Source organism: Thalassophryne amazonica, chromosome 19 (assembly GCF_902500255.1).
Source record: "Thalassophryne amazonica chromosome 19, fThaAma1.1, whole genome shotgun sequence".
Taxonomy (NCBI): domain Eukaryota; kingdom Metazoa; phylum Chordata; class Actinopteri; order Batrachoidiformes; family Batrachoididae; genus Thalassophryne; species Thalassophryne amazonica.
The window spans coordinates 56,606,275-56,628,019 of NC_047121.1; positions in this window are offsets into that span (position 1 = coordinate 56,606,275).

The window sequence follows — 21,745 nt, forward strand, 5'->3', positions numbered from 1 at the left end:
GCCGCGTCTTCCAGCCACACAGGCTGCGACCCTGGAGGTATTGTTTGAGATGTGAAATGAGTTCAAGCGTCGGGTAAATGTAAATGAAGCTGCTTTCTTGTGTGTTCTGAAGAATCTGGACTACCTGGTACCCAATTCTCACTTGCACCCTCACGCAGGACAAGAACAAAAACGGACACGTTAACACTCTGAATCCCCGATCAGTCGGAGGGGATTGCCAATCCAGCTTAAAGCCCCAGTGACACTAAGGAAAGGTATGAGGAACTGATTCTATATGTTCGTGTCCGTTTTTGTCTGACAAAAATCATTTTCCCATCTGTAAAATGTGCACCTTGTCAGCTGATGTTAGATAAGTCTGTATGAAAGTTTTAACATGTTCAAAACTTTAAGCGGATATCAGGCAGAGAACTTTACCACTGCTTGCATGTTTTTGGCCCTTTTGTCCTCTGCGTACCATTTATTGTTCCTGCTATTGTCCGACTGTTCATCCTGGCATTCTAATTGGTCAAATGTCCAGCAAATGAAGAAACAACTGACACAGTAAGTGCAGCTCCATGTTTTTTTCTGTCTCTCGCTCTCTGTCTCTCAGCGAGGTGAAGCAGCAGAGCTGTTTGAGTGAGGAAACAGAACTTCATGCTGTCAGAGCACCAAACTCTGCTCAAATGCAGCATATTTGTCTGTAAACCAGGAAAATACTTCTGCTCAGCGCAGAACTCGGTGGAAATGTGACATCATGTGTCCATTGGTGCCCCAACTCCAGGGGAGACTGATGTATTGCCAAAAGACAAAATATTTAAATACATAACTTATCCTTTTCAATCTGGATAGTGTTCAGACCTGTTTTTTCAGCTCCAACTTGTCCTATTCACACGTCCAAATTCTGTACAGCTCGAGCCAAAAGAGATGTTTCTGGAAATGGGAGCGCGGGTGTGTGATCTGAACATGACACATGGAAGGGAATGCAGCCGATGGATTTTCTTGGTGAGAAGGCCCTGCAGAGTAAGACGGTTGTTTGTTGTCCTCACTGTCACAGCCTCACTGAAAGCCGCCACAATAGAGAGGACACTTTGGACAGAGTGAGGAAGTTTATTGTCATCATCCCTGAGCTAGCTGGATTCTACCCAGATTTGCATTCAGACCTTGCTGAAGTCCACTCCAAACCATCTTAAATCCGATTAGGCTTGAGCCAGACTCGGAAAATATCCCACTCAAGATGTATTGCTGACCCTAGTCTGAACGCGGTCTAAAAGAACCAGCCAATCTTGTTTACAGAGTCCATTTCCACTGCTGGATGTTGACTTACTTCCCAGATGTTGCGAATGTTTACTGGAATGGCCCCAAAATGGACCTTTGCAGCCATTGTATCTCCATTCCAATAAAATTCCACCACACGCATGTAGCTGGATAAAGGAAAAGTTGATTCAATGCAACTCAGCCCCAGCTGTGAATTGGACTCTGGGCAAACCCGAACCCTGACCGACTTCTGCCGAGGGCCAAGTTCTCTTGTTACCATGCAGCTACGTACACGGCGAGGTAATAATTCCGAGACAATTTTGGCCACAATGTTAGATTTCTCTTTCATCTTCGAGGACTCAAAGAAATCCAAGAACACCTGCAGATCCTCATCGGTCAATCTGTCACCTCTGCAATCCATATTCTGTGTGTCAGTTCTTCTGCTCTTGCTCTCGTTTCACGAGTGTAGTTGACATTGACACTTTCTGTCTCCATATAATATGGTGTTGCATCAGGAAAGGAATCCAGTGGAAAGTTTGTGCCAAATCAATATGCAGATTGTATATGTTTATTACTTCAGACAATATTAAAAATAAATCAAATTCACAGCTTTACTTATTACAAAATAAATCTAAGACATTCACATTTATTTATTTTGAATGACCTCTCATTGCTCGCCTACAGTTCCTTCACAGCCCACCAGGGGGCTGCAGCCAAGCAGTACGACCTTGCGTGGTCCATGGCCCACACTTTGGGAATCATTCCTCTGGTATAACTATAAGATTATTATCAAACTTTTTGAGTCAGGCAGCAGCTGAGAACATCCAAATCCATTCAGGTTAACAGTAAAGTGATGCCTTAGCATTTGCGGTTAGAGGGTTTGAATAACTTTCCCCAATTCCTCTAGAAAATCCCTGTTTGCAAGAGCCAAAGAACTGTTTAAGATGATGAAAACCAAACTGGTTCCTGTGGTCCACTTCCACCACTGCAGCCAGTGTTGAAGGAAATGAAAGTGCTACATTTAGTTTTGCTGAGCTCAGGATTTTCCTACATTTCTAAAATCAGAAACGAGACGAGAGGGAAGTGACGGCCATGAACTTGCTCCACAGTAAACTTTCTTGATTTGAGTCAGTTCCTGAAGTCCTCATGTGTCAGCTGAGTGTTCTTCAGATGTTGCATTTTTCTTATTTTTGTTTAAATACACGGAACGTGACTTACTTCCATATTCTGAGATCATAATTCACTTAATTTTTTCATTTTGTTTGTCAGTTTATATACCTGCCAACATTTGAATGTACCAATGCGGGACACTCATGTGGGACATGGGGGTAAATACCGCCCAATGTGGAACTGTTGGCAGCTCTGAATTTATTGTTGTCATTAAAACAGATGGTGCCAACAAGAAACCAGGAAGTGTTTTCTGCTGTTTTATTTCCATTTGGTATGTTACTGAAAACGAGCAACCTTCACCAACTTGTCACGTCTGTGAAGAAGATCTCAGAAAACATAGCTGATTGATATTCGTTAGGTTAATTTCTGTGATTAAAGAAAAGAGTGGATGTTGTGTGTATATGAACGTGTAACTGACAAATTATTGATCAGACAATGTTGAACATTTAACATAAACTGTGACATCACTGTGGATTATTCCTCTTGCAAGACCAGCAAGATATTTGACTCTAGAATTTTCCTGAAGGATTCCAGTCTGAACTTGGTTTGTGGATGAAGGTCGTTCCTGGAATTCCCCTTAAAGTGTTTTGGGAAACATCAAGGTTGTTCAACCCAATTTGTACCACATGTGGCACACATGTTGGTAAATTCCAGAATTGCTGTGTCAAGGTCAGCCACAGGTCATCCAGGTGAAGGTCAAAAACACTGGGGTCAAAGTAATTGGCATCAAAACTCTGGTTTCCATGTATTCATGAATTTTGTTAAGAGGAAATTCTGTCCTAAACAAGGTGACTGTATCCTGATCGATGCTGTACTTGGTAAATATTAATGTTTAATGGGCCGCATTTATACTTGATGCATCTTCATGCGTCCGAGTGTCTTCGTGGTCATGGGTAGTATCGTCCAGATTTTACAATTCTAACCTGCAGGTCTCAACCTGGAGGATGAGGGGGGTTTTTGTTGTTGTTTTAATATGGCGTCTTCATGTCTGCTTCCAGTTTTGTCTTTGATGAATATCAGTCTGATCTTTAACAGTTGCTCGTGTTTGGGTGTATTTGTGTAATCACAAAATGCATAAATATTTCCAAAATACAACACTACCCGTGGTAAGTGGGAACGCTGCAGCATGTCATTGGAAGCACAGACGGACAACAAACTGCAACAAACACAGATCCGGCGGTCCGAAATCTTACCGTGATGCGAGCGGTGAAGCATTGCTCAGATCAGTCTGAAGGTCTGAAAACGCTGAATGTTGCTGTGAGGAAATGGGACAAACAAGCATGACAAAGCAATAACTGTTGCACTCAGCCATGATGGAACAGTTTGTGGTCAGGTCTGAACAGCTGGAGGCGCGCTGCACGCATCGCTGGCTGCGTGGAGCGCTGATGGGGAGCTGGGTTTGGTTCTGTCCCGCCACAGCGTGCACGCCGCTGAGCACCGCTCGCTGTGTTTACATTCAGAGGCAGCAGACATCAAAACACACAATTATGCACACAAAGACCTGAGAAAAGAATTTGAGTTCAGCAAAACAAATTATGGCAAGTTTACAAATGTCAAATGATGGACTTACATTCAGACAAATGCTTGAGCGTTTGCAGCGCGAACAACACCGTAGCATGTTGAACAGCTTCAATCCCAGATACTGACTGGGATTCGGACTCAGACTCCCCCAATAAAGCAAAACTGCACATTTCAGAGTGGCCTTTTATTGTGGCCAGCCTAAGGCACACCTGTGCAATAATCATGCTGCCTAATCACCATCTTGATATGCCACACCTGTGAGGTGGGATGGATTATCTCAGCAAAGGAGAAGTGCTCACTAACACAGATTTGTGAACAATATTTGAGAGAAATGAGTCTTTTGTGTATATAGAAAATGTTTTAGATCTTTGAGTTCAGCTTATGAAAAACGGGAGCAAAAACAAGTGTTGCGTTTATATTTTTGCTCAGTCTGTCATGTGCCGTTTCCTGCACTTAAAAACCAAATCATTGTTTGGTATCAAGTTGCACATTATTGTAAACACACACACATACACACAAACCACTTTACATGAAGAGAAACATCCTGATCATGACATGTCGGAGCTACTCTGGTCATCCAGTATGACACTGGTTCTAATCACACCACCATCAGGATGCTGCCATGCAGAGCGTTCAACTACACACCGGGAGCAATCTGGTGATTAAGCACCTTGCTCAAGAGCACTTTCTTGATTGTAATGAGAGAGACACAAGTGCTGCTCACCTTACCCCTCACATGTTCCTGTTTGGTTGGGGGATTGAACCCGTGAGCCCCCAAATTTTCTTATGGATGGAATATCCTAATGACTGTGGCTTTGGAGTAATTTCAGATCAGTGGTGCACTAAAGGTGGACCCCCGTCCACAAACACCATCAACGCTGGATGCCATAGCACCACACTGTCATGTGGTTTCACTCAAACAGCAGTGGACCCAACAGTTAATTCTGCTCGCGTCTAAAACCTGTCTGTATCTTCATGGCTGGATCAGTTCAGTTCTGACACCCAGCCAAAGTCCACAGTCTTTAAACCAGCTCATCAGCAGGCTTAGTTCTACCGCTGCTTTGTTTCTGATTAAAAAAGAAAGATGAAAAGGAGATGGGAAGGAGGCAACGGAGTGTCTTATTTTCTCTCTTCCAGCGGAGGAAATGCTCCTTGAGTAAGGGTGTGGGAACACCAGAGCCAGCGGAGCGGCTCAGCGGGGCGCTGAAGGCCTCCTTGGCAGGATGCAAGCAAAGGCGATTGTGGGAAATTACACGGGATTAGAGTGAGCGTCTAACGCACTCATCCAGCGGGACATTTTCATCAAGAAACAGGGCTGTAGCACAGACACAAAAAAAGAAAGCGCAAGCGAAAGAAACCTGCGCCGACCGTGTTTTCCAGCTCCACAGGATTAGACTTTGTAGAAAGTGTCTTTTTTCTCCTTTGTGTCGTATTTGGAAGCGGACACCTCGGTGAGCAAGTGCACAAAAATAGGAGACAATGAAAAGGAGGAGAGTGATGAGGGGGGTGGAGACCCCGCTGCTGGCTTTAGAGTCCAGCACTGCGGCGGCTTCATTTCCCTCCTCTCTCCATCACTCCACATGAGATTTGGAACACTGAAGTTCCCTGAAGGTTCTTAGACCTTCCACACAAACCACTCAATAACAGCCGTTTAATCTCACAACCTGAGGCAACATTCATTTATTCAGCTGCCCTTCCTATGAAAAGCTGATGAAAGAAACAGAAAAAAGCAGTAAATTAATGGCAGAACTACAGCAGTTCTAATCCGAGAACCAACATCCACTGTTCTTGTTGGCAAAGCCTGCTCAGCTTCATAGAGCAAAGTGGCATTTCCTATTTTAAGAATGTTTTATCTTTTTTAGACAGAACGTCCAGGGACCACTTCAGTTCCTGAACTATAGTTCTTAAATCAAATGAATGTCTGACTTAACTTATCTGCAGGAACCATGGACCATTTTGGCTCTGATCATTTCTAATTGTCTAAAATCACAGAATGTCTCTTTGGCTTTTGTATTGTCAATAAGTATAAATAGACTACAGTTCTACAGCACTTTTCCATCTGACGCTGATGCTCAAACCGGGTTAGAGTGATGCCTCACATTCACCCCTTACACACACACACACACACACACACACAATAATGTGTACCTGATGTCAGTCATCTGTGCACTGAGAGCAATTTGGGGATTAAGGAGCTTGCCTAAGGGAGCCTAATGATTTTCTTATCTGGCAGGGAATTGAACTGCAGATCCTCTGGTCACAAGCCCGCCTCGCTATCCTCAAGAGTCTAGACCATCTCCTTCTGTCCTTGGACTGTCGAATTCTACCAGGAGAACTCCAAACACGGGCCTGTAATTGCAACAAAGAACCAAAATGATATCAGTAGCAGAGCTACAATATGGTTGTGTGAAGGAGCGGAGAAACCAGCTCACTGCTCTGATCTCACTCACAGGAGAAAGAACACATCAAGGAGAAAATGGATAATGTCATACTCCAGGAATGTCAGCAATCCACCCAGAAGGAGCTGGGGACCATCAAATGGACAAATCTGGCACATCAGAGATAAAGAAGGGAAGGAGAATGTGGCGTATGTTGGGGGGGGAGCCTCAGGCATGGAAGTAAAAATTAGAAGAATGAAGGCATTAAAATGCTCAAAATACTTGTGATGTTTAATTATGCATGCAGAATAATTTCATATTACCCTTGTGAAGACCCTGAGGGTGACTAAACTTACTAGAAATAAACCGAATAGCGAAAACTGAGACGGAACCCTAACGCAAAGGACAGAATGACGACGGACTGAACCATATTTTCGGCCACACTTCAAGGTTAAGGATGGGAAATGACAAGATCTGATCAATGTTGATGACTTATTGATTCTGCTTATCGGTCCAATTCTTTATTGATTCCTGTTGTGTGGGCCGCTGAAGAGGAGGTACTGCTGGCCCACCACCACCAGAGGGCGCCCTGCCTGGAGTGCGGGCTCCAGGCACCAGAGGGCGCTGCCGCCTTACGAGAGCAGTCAGGGTGACAGCTGTCACCCATTACTGGACACAGCTGACTCCACTCAGCACGGAGGTATATCATCAGGACAGCGTCTCCACCTCAGTGCCGAGATATCGCCTTAAGATTGAGGTAACGTTCTCTGCACGCATATTCTGCATAACCAGATAAAACTTGCTAAACCTTTTCAGGACAGCTGACTACTGAAAGCTAAATTACTTGGATAAGTACTCACCTTCCTGCTGTATAGTGACAAGAGGTGGAGGCGGCTTCTCCCCTCTCCGTTTACTGGGTGCTGTCGCATCCACACCTGTGTGTTTGTTGCTCTCTCCCGCCAGCAGTACCGGATCCGACGAGCGGAGGCAGTGGCCACCTGGGAATTCGGGACTTGGCGGTTCCAGTACTCCCAGGGTTCGGTGGCGGAGGAGATCTGGGTGGTTCCGGTTCGACTGGGACGGATGTCTCCTACCTTCGAGCCTGCCCACACGACACCAGCGGATTTCGACCTAAACCCCAAATTGTTGATTGTTGTATTAGTTGTGCTCGTTTCACAACAGTAAAACTTGTTATTCACCTTTCTCCATTGTCCGTTCATTACGCCCCCTGTTGTGGGTCCGTGTACCTACACTTTCACAACAATTCCCTTATCAAGTCCTGATTAACTTCCTGTATGAAAAACACAGTAGGCCTACACAGGTTGTCCCTGTCAATGTAGTGGTTTCCCTTGTTGCTAGATGCAGATTTAAATGTCATAATGCCAGAAATGACATCATGACACATGCTGCCATTGATAAGAAAAAAGGATCATGTCTGAGGCATAAAATTCTGATGAATTGAAAAAAAATGGAATTGGTTCCCAACTGGAATGGTTTCTTGATTCCCTACTCATGATACTGTAAGAACCCACCGCTGCGTACTGGAACTATTCAGATGTACGTATAAAACAACAGTAAAATTTTAAACGGCAGGTTTCAAGGCATTAAACAACAATGCTCATTAATATATGAATTAATCAATTTAATTTTATTACCCCAAATGCAGAAATGTATATAATGGTGAATTCACACGTCGATTATTAGCCTGCTGTTTGCCAACGGAGAGTGAAAAGTTGATTCATGTTGACCAGCGCTGAGGTCCGCCAGACTCTGCAGGAGGTAGGTCGACATCAGTGGGGCAATGCTGATGTTCATTGTGGTTGTGGAAAAACTTTCAATATTCTTAAAATTTTTGACATTCATGCTACAACGCCAGCAAGAGTTGAGGTCTGCAACCACAAAGTCACCTCGGCTATCACACCCTTACTGCTCTCTTCGCCTCTGCCGGCCAGTGTTGGAGACTTGATTGGAAGTACCACCTCCTCTGGATACCTTCGGCATGAGAAAATATACAGAAATATGAAGGAACACGTAGGAGCTGTACCGACGACACACCAATGGCAACTGAATCTATTGCAGAGTTACAAGTTTCTATAGGCTACATGCGTTAAAGACAGGAAATCTGTACCCATTGAGTGAGCGTTCTCTGGTGTTTCACAGAGAAAAAAAATCGTTGGGCAGGATCAGCCACTTCATGTCATAGTGTAAATGAGCCCTAAGTAAAATTATATAAAATGCATTAAAATATATGCAAAGATTCATATTCTGCAGTGTTCGGTCATTGACATTGATACTCGGCAGAGGCTGACGAAAAAATATATACGTGTGTGTGTGTGTTTTAAAGTTGCATTATAGGAGTTGTTAGCTAAGATGATCCTAGTACAGGGCATAAGTCATGGTTGCTATGGGAACCATGATTTATGGTGGTGAGAATGTTAGACTGAAAATAGAGGATTTTGAATACTATGTGTTGGTTTCCTGTGGCAGTTAGAGTGGGGCTACTGAAATCCTTGGGGGGGTCTACAGCCCCTTTGAGCCCCCTCGTAGAACCGCCTGTGGCTGCAGATGTGAAAGTGGCTTTAGTACATGTATTGTGCAGTACATTGATGTAGTACTGTGCAGTATGTGATGCATTACAGGAACAGCTCATCAGAGAGCTCATTATTCTTTTGGAGAAATGCTGGAGAGACGGCAGGAGTTTGAACTTAACCTGAAGTAACCTCAGCCGTCGGGGGAAATGAGGCACAGCAGCTTTGGCAATTTGTCACAAACATCATTTTTCTTTGAGCAACGCTTTGTTGTTGACCTGTGTTTACACGACATAAACCACGCCGAGTCTGATGCTCGTGGAGATTAGAAAGCTGTAAGATGAACACAGTGAAGTGTGACCTGCCCAATGCCTTGGCAGCATCATATCAGGAGTTTGATTCTTGAACTTAACAGGTGTCGTTGTCGTCTTTCACGCTCGGACCCAAAACTGTCCTCACGTGAGACTCTGTTTCTGCTGTTGAGCAACCGACTTGTGCTTGTGCAACAGTTTAGAGACAGAAAGTGAGTCATGATTGTTAAAAAGAAGTGGAGATATTTATAGTTGCTGCTACGAAACTGCTTTTCCTGTCATTGCTCAATGGCTGTGGAAGAAGCACCAACAAGGTTGCAGACATCAAAATAACTGAACCTCTGAAATTTTATGATCATTCCTTAATCATCCATGTCAAATTTTATGATCATTCCATGTCATCCCTATATTGTGGATTGTTTTTGTAAAAAAAAAAAAATGTAAAAAAAATTTTATATATATATATATATATATATATATATAAAACCTTTGGGAAAAAACCTAAAATATTAATAATAATAATTGTTGTTGTCAATATAGGCTCCCACATTAGCAGGAATTACTCTTAAAAATGTATTTTTCATAAAAGTTAAAGAATAGAAACATACAACACAGACTGAGTTTGTAAATGATGACGGTGTCGTTGTGAATTGGTGCTCAACAGAAATAAAGCGGATCGAAGGGCAGAAAAGGTTCTTATTAACCAGTAAGAGCTGGAACCAATTTCAGTACTTTAGTTGCGATATGTGGTTCCTGATTGCGAAATAATAAGCTCTATTACCCTCAAATAAGTTTGTATTTGACATCGAGAGGCGCCTGGGAAGAGTTTTGAGGTCAAAGGTGAGAGGTGTTTAGTGATGCTATTATCTTTGCAGGAGAAAGGTCCAAGTCTCTCAGGTCCTGGTGCTTCCAATTATGGTTGTGAAACTTGGATGCTGTCCACTTTGTGATGGTCCTGGATCAAGTCTAAGATCCAGGCTTTCAACGGCTTCCTGGACTCAGTCGTCAGACATGTATGTGTACGTGTTGAACCTGGAGAGGCATTCACTGGACTCAGCAGTGACGTTCATGTCTTTGGGTCCTCAGCCTTTGACTTGGAGAGGCACCTGGGAAGAGCTGGTCAGAGGTGTTTGTTGATGTCAGTGTCTTTGCAGGAGAACGAAGGCCAAAGTCTTTGGTCAAAGTCACTGGGTACTGCTGGAATAACTTTATGTCAAACCAACAATTACTTAGCAAGAATCGAATGAGGAGGATCACTTGCAGTTTGATGGAACCTTCGCCGTGACAGGACAGCACTCAGTGTTGTTGATGCCAGTGTCTGGACAAGGTCGAGGACATGTCAACTTTTCACCTGGCCAAGGACACGCCCATATGTCACCTGGCTGGTTATTTTCACATCGTGGGGTTGGACTGGTTGTCTGTCTCAGTGGTTGCCATTCAGATTCCAGGACCATTTCCATGGTGTAGTGGGAGTGGCAACGTGTGGCACCAGCTAACAACTGTCAAGACCTCTGTACAACCAGTAGGTGGCAGCATGTTTAACATATGACGTGTGCACCTTCAGTCTGTTTGTGTTATGCTGCGCTTCAGGGATAAGAACTCATAAAATACAGTCTTGGGGAAAAAGATGCACCAAATGTTTCACATCTGGGAAACCGAGAAAATATTTTCCCATGTTGACTCCGAATAAGTAGTTTTCTTTCTAACTGGTGAATTATTCCATAAAAACAATGGAAAGCGTCTCACATCCGGAGCACGTGTTTATTTATCGGTAGTGATGTCACATACAGCGCATATTGACAAATGATTCGCTGATCAATATTATAGGAGCTGTTAGCTAAGATGATCCTAGTACAGGGCATAAGTCATGATTCTGTGGAGATTTTCAAGTCCAGACTTAAGTCGCACTTATTTTCCCTTTCATATGGCTAGCATACCGGTATAGTTTTATTTTACGCTTTTTACTCTTTTAATTCATTTATTAGTAATTGGAGCGGGCTGTGGCCTCAACTTTACCTAAATTCTGGGTCTTTTAGTGAAGCTTAGGGCTAGCAGCCAGCGATCACCTTAGTATTTCTTCTGTTTTTCTTGTTGTTTAATGCTGGCAAATTATACAGTATTTTTTGTCTTTCTGATGCCTGATTCTGTTTTTTTTCCTCTAAGGTGCAACTCCATCTAGAGATGGGAGTTGTATTCGTGTTGGCGACCCTCCTGTCCTGTGCGCCAATAGCATTTCTTGTATATTCGTCCGTGTATTGTTCTGTGAATTGTTCTTTAATTTGTGTCTGTATCATGGCCCAAGCAGAGGGTCACCCCTTTGAGTCTGGTCTGCTTGAGGTTTCTTCCTCAGAGGGAGTTTTTCCTTACCACTGTTGCTCTGGGGGTTGGTAAGGTTAGACCTTACCTGTGTGAAGCACTTTGAGGCAATTCTGTTGAGATTTGGCGCTATATAAATGAAATTAAATTGAAATAAATTAAATTGAATTGAAATCAATATAGGCTTTGGGTCATCTCTCTAACCCTGCCGGTGCAGGCAGAGCCTGGAAAATGTGGTGTTTTTTATTTTCAAACTATATTTTTGATGACCTTTGCATTTAACTGATGTGATCAACAAGTTAAACATTAAGAGACGGTCACCCAAGAAATATTCCTACAGTTTGGTGAAATTCTGTCTGTGTGATTTTGGAAACACACACACACACACACACACACGAATGATTACAGTACTTGCTGTACTGTTGGTGCACAGTGCAAGAGACTTTACTTACTTTACTCACCGAAATGACCAAGGCACTTGTAATGGAAGTAAATTCATGCAGTATCATTAGAAAAGGTTGTGGTGGGTCGTTGCCATGGCAACACTGGCACACTGACCTACAATGAAAACCAAAGATTTTGCAGCTGTCAGGCTGTTTGTATCACCACGACAACAGTCGAGTTCCACAAACACTGCCACGCTGCCCTGCAGCGTGTGTGCACGCACGCACACACACACACACAGACACACACACACCGGCCAATTGGTGCACATGTGCACCAACAGTGAAACGGCTGATATGTCATGAATAAATGATGGCTCTTTTTCGTATTGACTCTCACTTCCTTTCGTTATGATTCTGACTTTAAGCGCGCTGCAGCTTTGACCTCAACACCTCTCCTGTGCCATTTAGTGTTTGACAACTTTTTGCACAGTAATTCAGCTAAAGCAGGAAATCAGATTCTGTACAAGCATGACCTGCAACACTCCCCCCCCCCCCCCCCCCCCACACACACACACCTCAAATTCCCCTTCAAAAGATACTAAGATAAACGTCCAGTGCACGAGTATAAATACATGATTAAGAGGTAGTGATTATTATTTCTATGTTTACTGTTAAGAGATTTATGTGGACTGTTAAGTGCTCCTTCCTGAGTATTTTGTGATTTGCTAGTTCACCTGCAATAGTCTTTTGTTTGTTGTTCAATCTTTTTGAAAAACGAACAGCCTTTCACCTGTGGCCATTATTTAACTAGTTTAACTAGCGTCTTAATACACCACATGAAATAAACCGCTTTTTTTTTTTTGCATTTAGAAGAGATGTTAGTTCCACCATAAAGATTCAGGAGACAAAAGTTAAAGATTTTAATCCACGGTGATAGTGTACGGTCTTTGGCGGGAGTCCCAGTCACAATAGAGTGTCTGGGTATGGAGATTTGATTCTGCCATCAGAAGCAGGCAGAGCTGTAGCCTCCCCCTGGGCGTCAGATGGGGGCCAACTGGTGCCAATGGGGTGGAGGAGGTGGTGTCCAGGACAGCAACTGCAAGCACCAAAGAGGTGATTTAGAACTGATGTTTTTTTTAAAAAATAATATGCATTTCTCCTGATGGTCATGAGTTGATTGAAGGGGGAGCAGTTACTATCTGTTAGAGATACAGCTGTTATTCTTTAGGTGAATATGAGTGAAAGCTTTGAAATCTGGAAAAACTACATATCTTTGACTTGAATGTATGAAAAATGGGATCAAAAACTAAACCGCTGCATTTATTTTTGTTGAGTACAAGCGTTTCCAGCAACTGAACTTCTTGTTTTTCTTTGACTTTTTGCCACCAATGTTAGTGAGGTATTAAGTTGTTTCTTTCTTTCTTTTTAGACAGATACCTTTAAGAATAGCAAATATATTTTCATGTTTTGTGTATTTAAAACTGCAGAAGTGTCAATGAGATGTGGAATTCATCTCCTCACGAGTTTGAACAACTGAAAAAAAATACAAATAATTGTAAATTACGCAACCACAAGGTAACGTTTTCCCATTTTTAAAAATAGCCACAGATAAATTAGCATCTTACACATACAAATTATAAATAGTTGCTGCCTATGTAGTGTGTTTGAGATCGTGCTAGTAAAATAAAATCCTGTCTGTGATCTGCCGCTAAATGTTTGAAGGCGTGCTGCTGTGGGTGGGTGTATATTCCACACATGTGCTTCAGCTGAGTGAATAAATTATTTTTTTTTAAAACCATGTGATCAGTAAATTAGCTGTTGATGGTAAAGGCGCCGCTCACAGAACAGTTCCTGGAACCAGTTTTTCTCACCGTGAGTCTGTTTTTAATTCACATCTGTTTGCAGCCAGACATTGATGAATCATTTGTCTTTGAAATGGCGAGTAACAAACTTTGATGAAACTGATTAGTGGAGGCTCAAAACGAGACCACATTTCTGGACCAAGGATCAAAAACTCGAGTCTTGACATTAAACAGCCTCTAAATTTAAGTGTCACTAAATCGTTCTCACATCTGTTTGTTCTGAAGATTAGACATTAAATGTATTGAAGATGTAAGTTGTGTGTGACTATTTTGGTCTTATTTAAATTTTGTTTTTGGAGACAGAAAATCTACAATATTTGTGATTAGAGGCACCACTTTAAAGGCTGATCTTACACCAAGAAGTGTGTGGTGCAACACGAGCCTCATTTGTTGTTTCCACTAACACTGTTGTGGGTTTCACGCCCACCTCACACTCACCTTGCACTCATCTGTGTAACCATGGATGTGTTGATGTAAAAATGAGGTGTGGTCAGGTGCAGCGCCTCTTCACAGAGCGTGTTTGTGCCAGAGATCAGCCAAAAACACAGTCTGAAGTCTGGTGTATTGTCACACTCAGCACGCCTTATTTAAACAGGCTCCCCACACACACACATCCTGCTTATAAATACAAACACTAGCAGAAAAATACAAAACTTAATCTTACTGCTTCTTCTCAGGGAGCTTTGGTGGCTGCTCTCCACCCGGACAATTTGATGCCTTGGCACTAGGCATGTAGAGATTAATTTGTACTGGTTGTACAGAGGTCTTGACAATTGTTAATATACACGTTTGTATCTATATCTAGATACAAACGTGCGCAATGTGAGTGCATCGATTCATTTAACTGGTTGAATCATGTTGCATCGCTCGCTGCCTGCTTGCATCAATTTTTTTTTTCAATGCACATTGAATGCACCACAGATGGAAGCTAGAAAGCGCATTTCTACCACAACAAAAATGATGACATCAATAGCCTTTTTGCTTAACGATTTCCATATCGGTCCTTCAGTTCTGGACACCGGAGCGACCATTGTTTTAGATGGTGTTTATTGGGAAATTATCATTTCTCTATGTTGACTGCAGACTGCAGTGGGGCTGCTTGAAGCTTGACGCAACGAAGCAGCGCTTCAACCTGCTGTTCGTTGGTTCTCTGTTTTGCTTCCAGCAGCAGGTTCGCAATTATTGGAGCCGATAAGTATGACTTTTGGTCAAAATTGTTCACTTAGTGATACAAGCATCAGATTTGGCTTGAATGTTCTTCATAAATCAGTGTCTGAAAAAAAGTGCTGGCCACTTGAAAATCTAATATGGCGGCCAGGTAGGGCTCAGAGAAGAATTACACAGGGGTCAAAATTGAAACATGCCCCAGTCATATTGAAAACTATAACACATTATTTGTCTGATCATAATAAATATTACAAAAATGTATAGTTTGGACTGTCTATGACTGAATGTTATGGGTAAAAACAGCAGGAATGGTGACAAAGGTCACTTTCAGTTTGTACAGTGGTCAAAAGTTAAAGTTGCTCCAATTTTTGTAAAATGTGATGCAGATTATTGGTTGAGTTAAATAGGGTTTTAAAAAGGAATGGTTTGCACAATGTGTCATGCTCAGTTGTCACGTTACAGGGTAACATATGTCACATGTCATAGCATCCAGGGTACGTTGGCATTGTTGGGCATTTACCTTGCAAACCAAGCATTCAACACAGTCAAAATTAATCCTATTAGTTCAACCACTAATTTGCACCACTTTGTGCCAAAATTGGAGCAACTTTAACTTCTGACCCCTGTAGAAATTGAAATTGACCGTTGTCACCATTCTTGCTGTTTACACCTCATAACGCCATAACATTCAATCATAGATGGTCCAAACTATACCTTTTTGGAATCTTTGTGACTAGACACATAATGTGGTATAGCTTTCAATATGATTGGAGCATTTTTTAAATTTTGACCCCTGTGTAATTATAATTCTTCATTGACCCCTACCTCGCCGCCATATTGGATTTTCAAGTGGCCAGCACTTTTTTCTCAAACACTGATTTATGAAGAACATTCATGCCAAATTTGATGCTTGCATCACCATGTGAAGGATTGTTTCCATTATCTGCTGCACTAAATTTCTTCATTAACTCCTCTCAAAGCCATTTAAAGATGTCAATCGTGAGTCAGCTTTGTATAGATTCAAGTCACAAACTGGGACTCTTGCCTTGTTGTGGACAAGAAATGAGAATCATCCAAAGAGCCGTGCAGATTTCAGTCTGAATAACTTCTGAGCGAACCGCTGTTTTAAATCAAATCACACCTCTTTCCAAACGTTATAATACAAACTCCAACTGACCAAACCTGTTTTATTCCCCCAAAGTGAGACGTCCTCTGTCTCTTATGAATTGCATCCTGACGTGCAGCATAGCCAGCTGTAAGAGCTCAGCTCAGAGTCTGTGGAGTTACATTTGTGTCAATAATATCTGAAAGGAAATGCTTTTGACAAAAACTGCAGATTTTGTTTTTCTATTTCTGTCCAAAGATCAAGGATCCACCAGGTACAGATTTTATTTATGTCCAGAGATCAAGGATCCAGAGACCAATTTCATATTTATTTATTTTAAGACTCAGTAAAATGGTGTTAACATAGAAAACCTGTAAAGCCTACTTTTAGGATACAGAAAATTCACGAGAGGTATTGATAAGGGAATCAATAAGGAACCGGATTGATAAGCGGAATCAATAGATAAAATCTTATCAATACCCATCATTAATTGTATCACATCAAATTGCATCATATCCCATTGTGAGGAATTGAATCGCCATCAAATCACATCAAATTGGGAACGGGGTGAATCGTATCGATATATGTATTGTATCGCTGGTAGTGTATCAAGGTGCGTATTGAATCGTTGTCACTGATGATGATGATTCACATGCCAACTTGGCACGGATGCTTTAACTATAGTGGCTGGGAAGTGCAAATCAAAATTACAAAATGCAAAACACTATTACAAACAGAACATGTTTACAAGTCCCGAAACAAATTTACAAACAGCAGAACACGTTTTCAGCTCCTAAAACAAATTTACAAATGGCAGAACACCTTTACAAGTCCCGAAACAAATTTACAAATGATAGATTCTGTTGGGTATTTGGTACATTCCCTCCATCAGAATTTTTCATTTGTGAATTTAAGACTTGTAAAAGTGTTCTGCCATTTGTAAATTTGTTTTAGGAATTGAAAAAGTGTTCTGCTGTTTGTAAAAGTGTTTTTGCACTTCCCAGTCACTCACCAGAAAACCTCTCGCTTCTTCAACAGCTGCGTCTGGTGCACTGTGGTTTAACGGGTGACAGATGATACTCAGATTGGTTTATTTCATGTTATGCACAAAACATGCCCGTAGGTAATAAAAATGAAAAATCCAGCCCCTTTGCACCTTTGCCAGCCCCTTTGCAGTTTTCTTCCTTTTTGCTGGATGATGACAGTCACTATTTTATTACATTCTGTCTTTGTTGAGGATACTGACAATCTTTGGTCTCATCCCAGAGCAGGACTGTGGTTTCATAGGGGAGTTGATGGTCGAGTGGTGGGCTTGAGACCAGAGGATCCTCTGTTCAATTCCCCACCAGACCAAAAAATAACGAAGGACTCTTGGGGTGAGGTCCAGTTGCTCCTGGTGTGTAGTGAGCGCCTTGCATTGAGGCGCTATATAAATGCAGCCCATTTACCATTTCACAGGTTGTTACCATCATACCCACACTGTATCCATGGTGTAGTTCAGCTTGTCTAGCACACATCTGTAGATAAACCATTTATTGTGTTCTGGCCTCAATTCAGGGGTAGATTCAGAAATTTAACAGTGTGGTATTGGTAGTTTTTGTATCTGTTAACAATGAGGTAAGTCAACAGACTTTTTTCAAACATGAACAGTTTAAAAATAAAAAAGGCAAACTTTATCTTAAACTGTATATTTTTCAACATCTAACATGAAACATAACTACAGAAGTCAGTTTAACTTGAAAATCCATCTCTGCAAGAAGGAATATGTGTGACACCAATACAGCGATCAATACAACGATCAGTCATCTAACTCAAAACAAACAGTCATGGAATAAGATTTCTTTTAAATCACAAAGTCTGTTATCCTGTTGTTGTCTCTTTTTTCTTTTTCTTTCTTTTTTTTTTTTGAAAATCTGTTGATAAATTCTTGAACACACTGAGATGTGTTCAGCTTTTTCTCAGTAGAAGATAATGACTAAGACATTGTGGCAAACATAACGTCAAACTTTCCCTTGTTTTATTTTCATTCTTTATTTTTTCCTATCTTTTCTTCTTTTTTCCCACATTTTTGTTTTTTTTGGGGGGGGGGGAGCTGCCCCCCACCACCACCGAAGCCATCCCTGGCAGAATTATTCAAATTTATCTGATGACACAAGACAACAGCTACAGTAATCTGTTGTCCATTTTATGAAGCTCAGACCCAAATCCAAAGACGTTGTCTTAATATTTTCAACTTTTGCTCTTTAAAATCAGAACACTGCTGATCTGTAAGTGATGGAGTCCATTAGTCTGTCCACATAGGACCCGTTGGTGTTTAACATGTGGCGTTTTAGTTTTGGGGATTATTCTACGCTGGTGTCTGGTTCCTGGATTTGTTTGTCTCTTTCACTTATAAGACAATTGAAGATGAAATTGTCAACAAACATGGAGGACTTCAGGGGCTTTTTTAGTATCAGTCATAGCTGAGTATTTACTGTTGTCTTCGTTCGGGAGAAGGTCGGGGATTTCTGGAGCACGTATGACTCCAACCAGAGCTGAAATGTCAGCGTGGAGATGGATTAGTTCCTCTTTTTGCTCAATGGTTCCTGCATTGTGGTGTGTGGGATTTGACACTTAGCCACATTTAATGCAATATTTCACAAGCGTGACCATTGTGTGTGCTGAGTCTGTTAGTCATCACGCGTTACCGTTAACAATGATTATCACAACCACTTAGTTACCCACAGGCCCCTGCTTCACGGACCCGTTTGACTGGCGATGGTTTGGTTGGGTGACGCTGTGGAGGAGAAATGTCTGAATAACTCGACTTTACCAGAATGTCATCTCAGCTGCACAAGAAAGTTAAAGTTCTACTTCAGAATAAATAAATAAGAATAGGAGCAGGATGTGGCAGCCGAGAGTCTAAAAGAGAGGAACAGTGATTTAAATGTGGTTTTTGTGGAATTTGTTTCACATAATTCAGATGTTCTCATGTTTTTCACTTATGCCAAAAAATATGTTAAACATTTAAATGTTACACTAAAGTACACAATTTAAAAAAACACTACTTTTGAACATACTTAATTTGTTCAGGCAACTTGTAAGAAAATCGGGTTTTATGAACCCACATTTTGCGTGATTTTAATAATAATACATTTTATTGATATAGTACATTCAGGCAAGTGTTTCAAGGTGCTTTCTATGATAAAACAACAAAAGAGCAAAAAACATCCATCCATCCATTTTCTTCCACTTTATCCGGAGTCGGGTCGCGGGGGCAGCAGCTCAAGCAAAGCCGCCCAGACCTCCCGATCCACACACACCTCCCCCAGAAACTCCGGGGGAACCCCAAGGCGTTCCCAAGCCAGCTGAGAGATGTAGTCCCTCCAGCGTGTCCTGGGTCTTCCCCGGGGCCTCCTCCCAATGGGACGTGCCCGGAACACCTCTCCAGCGAGGCGTCCAGGGGGCATCCGGAAAAGATGCCCGAGCCACTTCAACTGATTCCTTTCAACGTGGAGGAGCAGCGGCTCAACTCCGAGCTCCTCCCGAGTGACCGAGCTCCTCACCCTATCTCTAAGGGAGCGCCCAGCCACCCTGCGGAGGAAACTCATCTCGGCCACTTGTACTCGCGATCTCGTTCTTTCGGTCATGAACCAAATCTCATGACCATAGGTGAGGATCGGAACATAGATCGATCGGTAAATCAAGAGCTTTGCCCCCCTACTCAGCTCTCTCTTCACCACGACGGTCCGATACAGCGACCGTATCACTGCAGATGCTGCACCGATCCGTCTATCAATCTCACACTCCATCCATCCCTCACTCATGAACAAGAACCCGAGATACTTAAACTCCTCCACTTGAGGCAAGGACACTCCACCGACCTGAAGAGGGCAAAGCAAAGAACCATGGCCTCGGATTTGGAGGTGCTGATTTTCATCCCGGACGCTTCACACTCGGCTGCAAACTGCCCCAGTGCACGCTGAAGGAACGCGGAAGGCAAGAGCAAAAAACAAAAAACTTTAATTGTGCATAAGAACAAATTAAAATCCTGCACCAAATACAGACATGTCACACAAACCAGCAAATATTTTTAAATTCAGGTAAAAAAAAAAAAAACAGAACTATTTATAAACAACAGATTCTAAATTTGAAGTTCACAAGAGAAACAGTTCCACAAAGTTAGAGTAGGATATGCAAAGTTCTAAAATCTGCCAACTTCTTCTTAACCCGACATACACACAGCAAGTCTGCATGCTGAGACCACAGGACACGAGAAGGAACATAAGGCCTAACAGGTCCTGCAAGGTCAGCACCATATATATTTATATATTTATTTTGCGTGTTTGTTTGTTTGTTTTGGCAACATGATCATTTATAATGTTTTATTTATTTATTTATTTATTTATGTATTTAGTTGGCAACACTTAGTATAATTTATTCTGGCTTCTCCTATTTTGCTTGTGGTTGCCACAGTTGATCTGGTGTAGACCTGAATGTTGATTATTTATTTATTTCTTGGCAGGGGTGGGGGGGGGTGCCTGATGTCCTTTGTGATGCATCTACAGATATACAGATCAGCCCACAGGTGGTCTTGAACTGGGAACATTCTGGTGGCTTGCCAAGTCTGTTACGCATGCTGTTATATTATTAGTTGTTGGATAATCTAATGTGAAGCTAAAACTACTCATATAATCACTAGTAAAAAAAAAAATAATAAAATAAGCTCAATAACAAATTTTGAAAAATGTAATTTCTGCTTCATAAATTTATGCTTTGAGATGTTTGTCCAGCAGATTCTGTATCAAACTATATCTGCTTGTTTGCTTGTTGATGGCAATATCTTCAAAATGCAAAGAGCAGTTTCAGTCACACTTGGTGGATAAACAGTTGACCATCCTCCGTCAACATGGGGCGCGTCAAGGTTGTAGACCTAAGGTACCTTTTGGCCCAACGGTGGCGGTGCTTAACCCCTGAGTATGTACCATGAAGCCAACAGGAGCCTCTGAGTCCCCCTGGGTGGGACTCCAGTCCATCACATGTTCCTTTCCCGGGCAAGACTGGTACCATTTTACAGCTGGGTGGGCTGTGACGATGCAACACATTAATGGCCATATCTCGAGAAGCAGGTGAAATATTAAAACATGGTTTTCTGTGCAGATATCTGCTCTCCTGGAGTTACGGAATGAGTCCAACCTCCGATGTCAGCGATGTCAGTCAAAGTCCATAAATTAGCTGGAGGCGCTGATGCCCTGTAATCATCCGGATCCAGTTTATTAAAACAACTTGAAAAGACACATGGTTGCTCTGATAAACATAATCCATCACTGCAAATGAGACAACTTGATTTCTTCCTCCTATTTTTTCACACCACCACCTTATGAGATAACGCTGCAGTTATAATCCTGTCAACAAGATTTTCATCCTGCTTGTACTGGATGTAAAGACCTTAGTGTGCAGTTCTTTAAATATCTTATCACTGCACCCAGACGTGGAAGTCACTGCTCGCTCTGATTGAAATTTTAAATGATGACGTCTCCTAATTCATAATTTTGGTAAATGGGGTTATGAGAAGCTTCTCATTGTCTGCTTTAAGATGATGGATTTCGTATGTTCGTGCAGTGATGTATCATTGTCAGTTGAGTTTTTTTTTTTTTTTTTTTTTTTATGGATGCCACACAAATCTCAATCTCAATTTATTTATAAAGCACTTTAAAATGCACCAACAACCAAAGCGCTGTACACAACAAAAGCAGGCAAGTTAAAATAATTTAATAAATAAAAAGTTA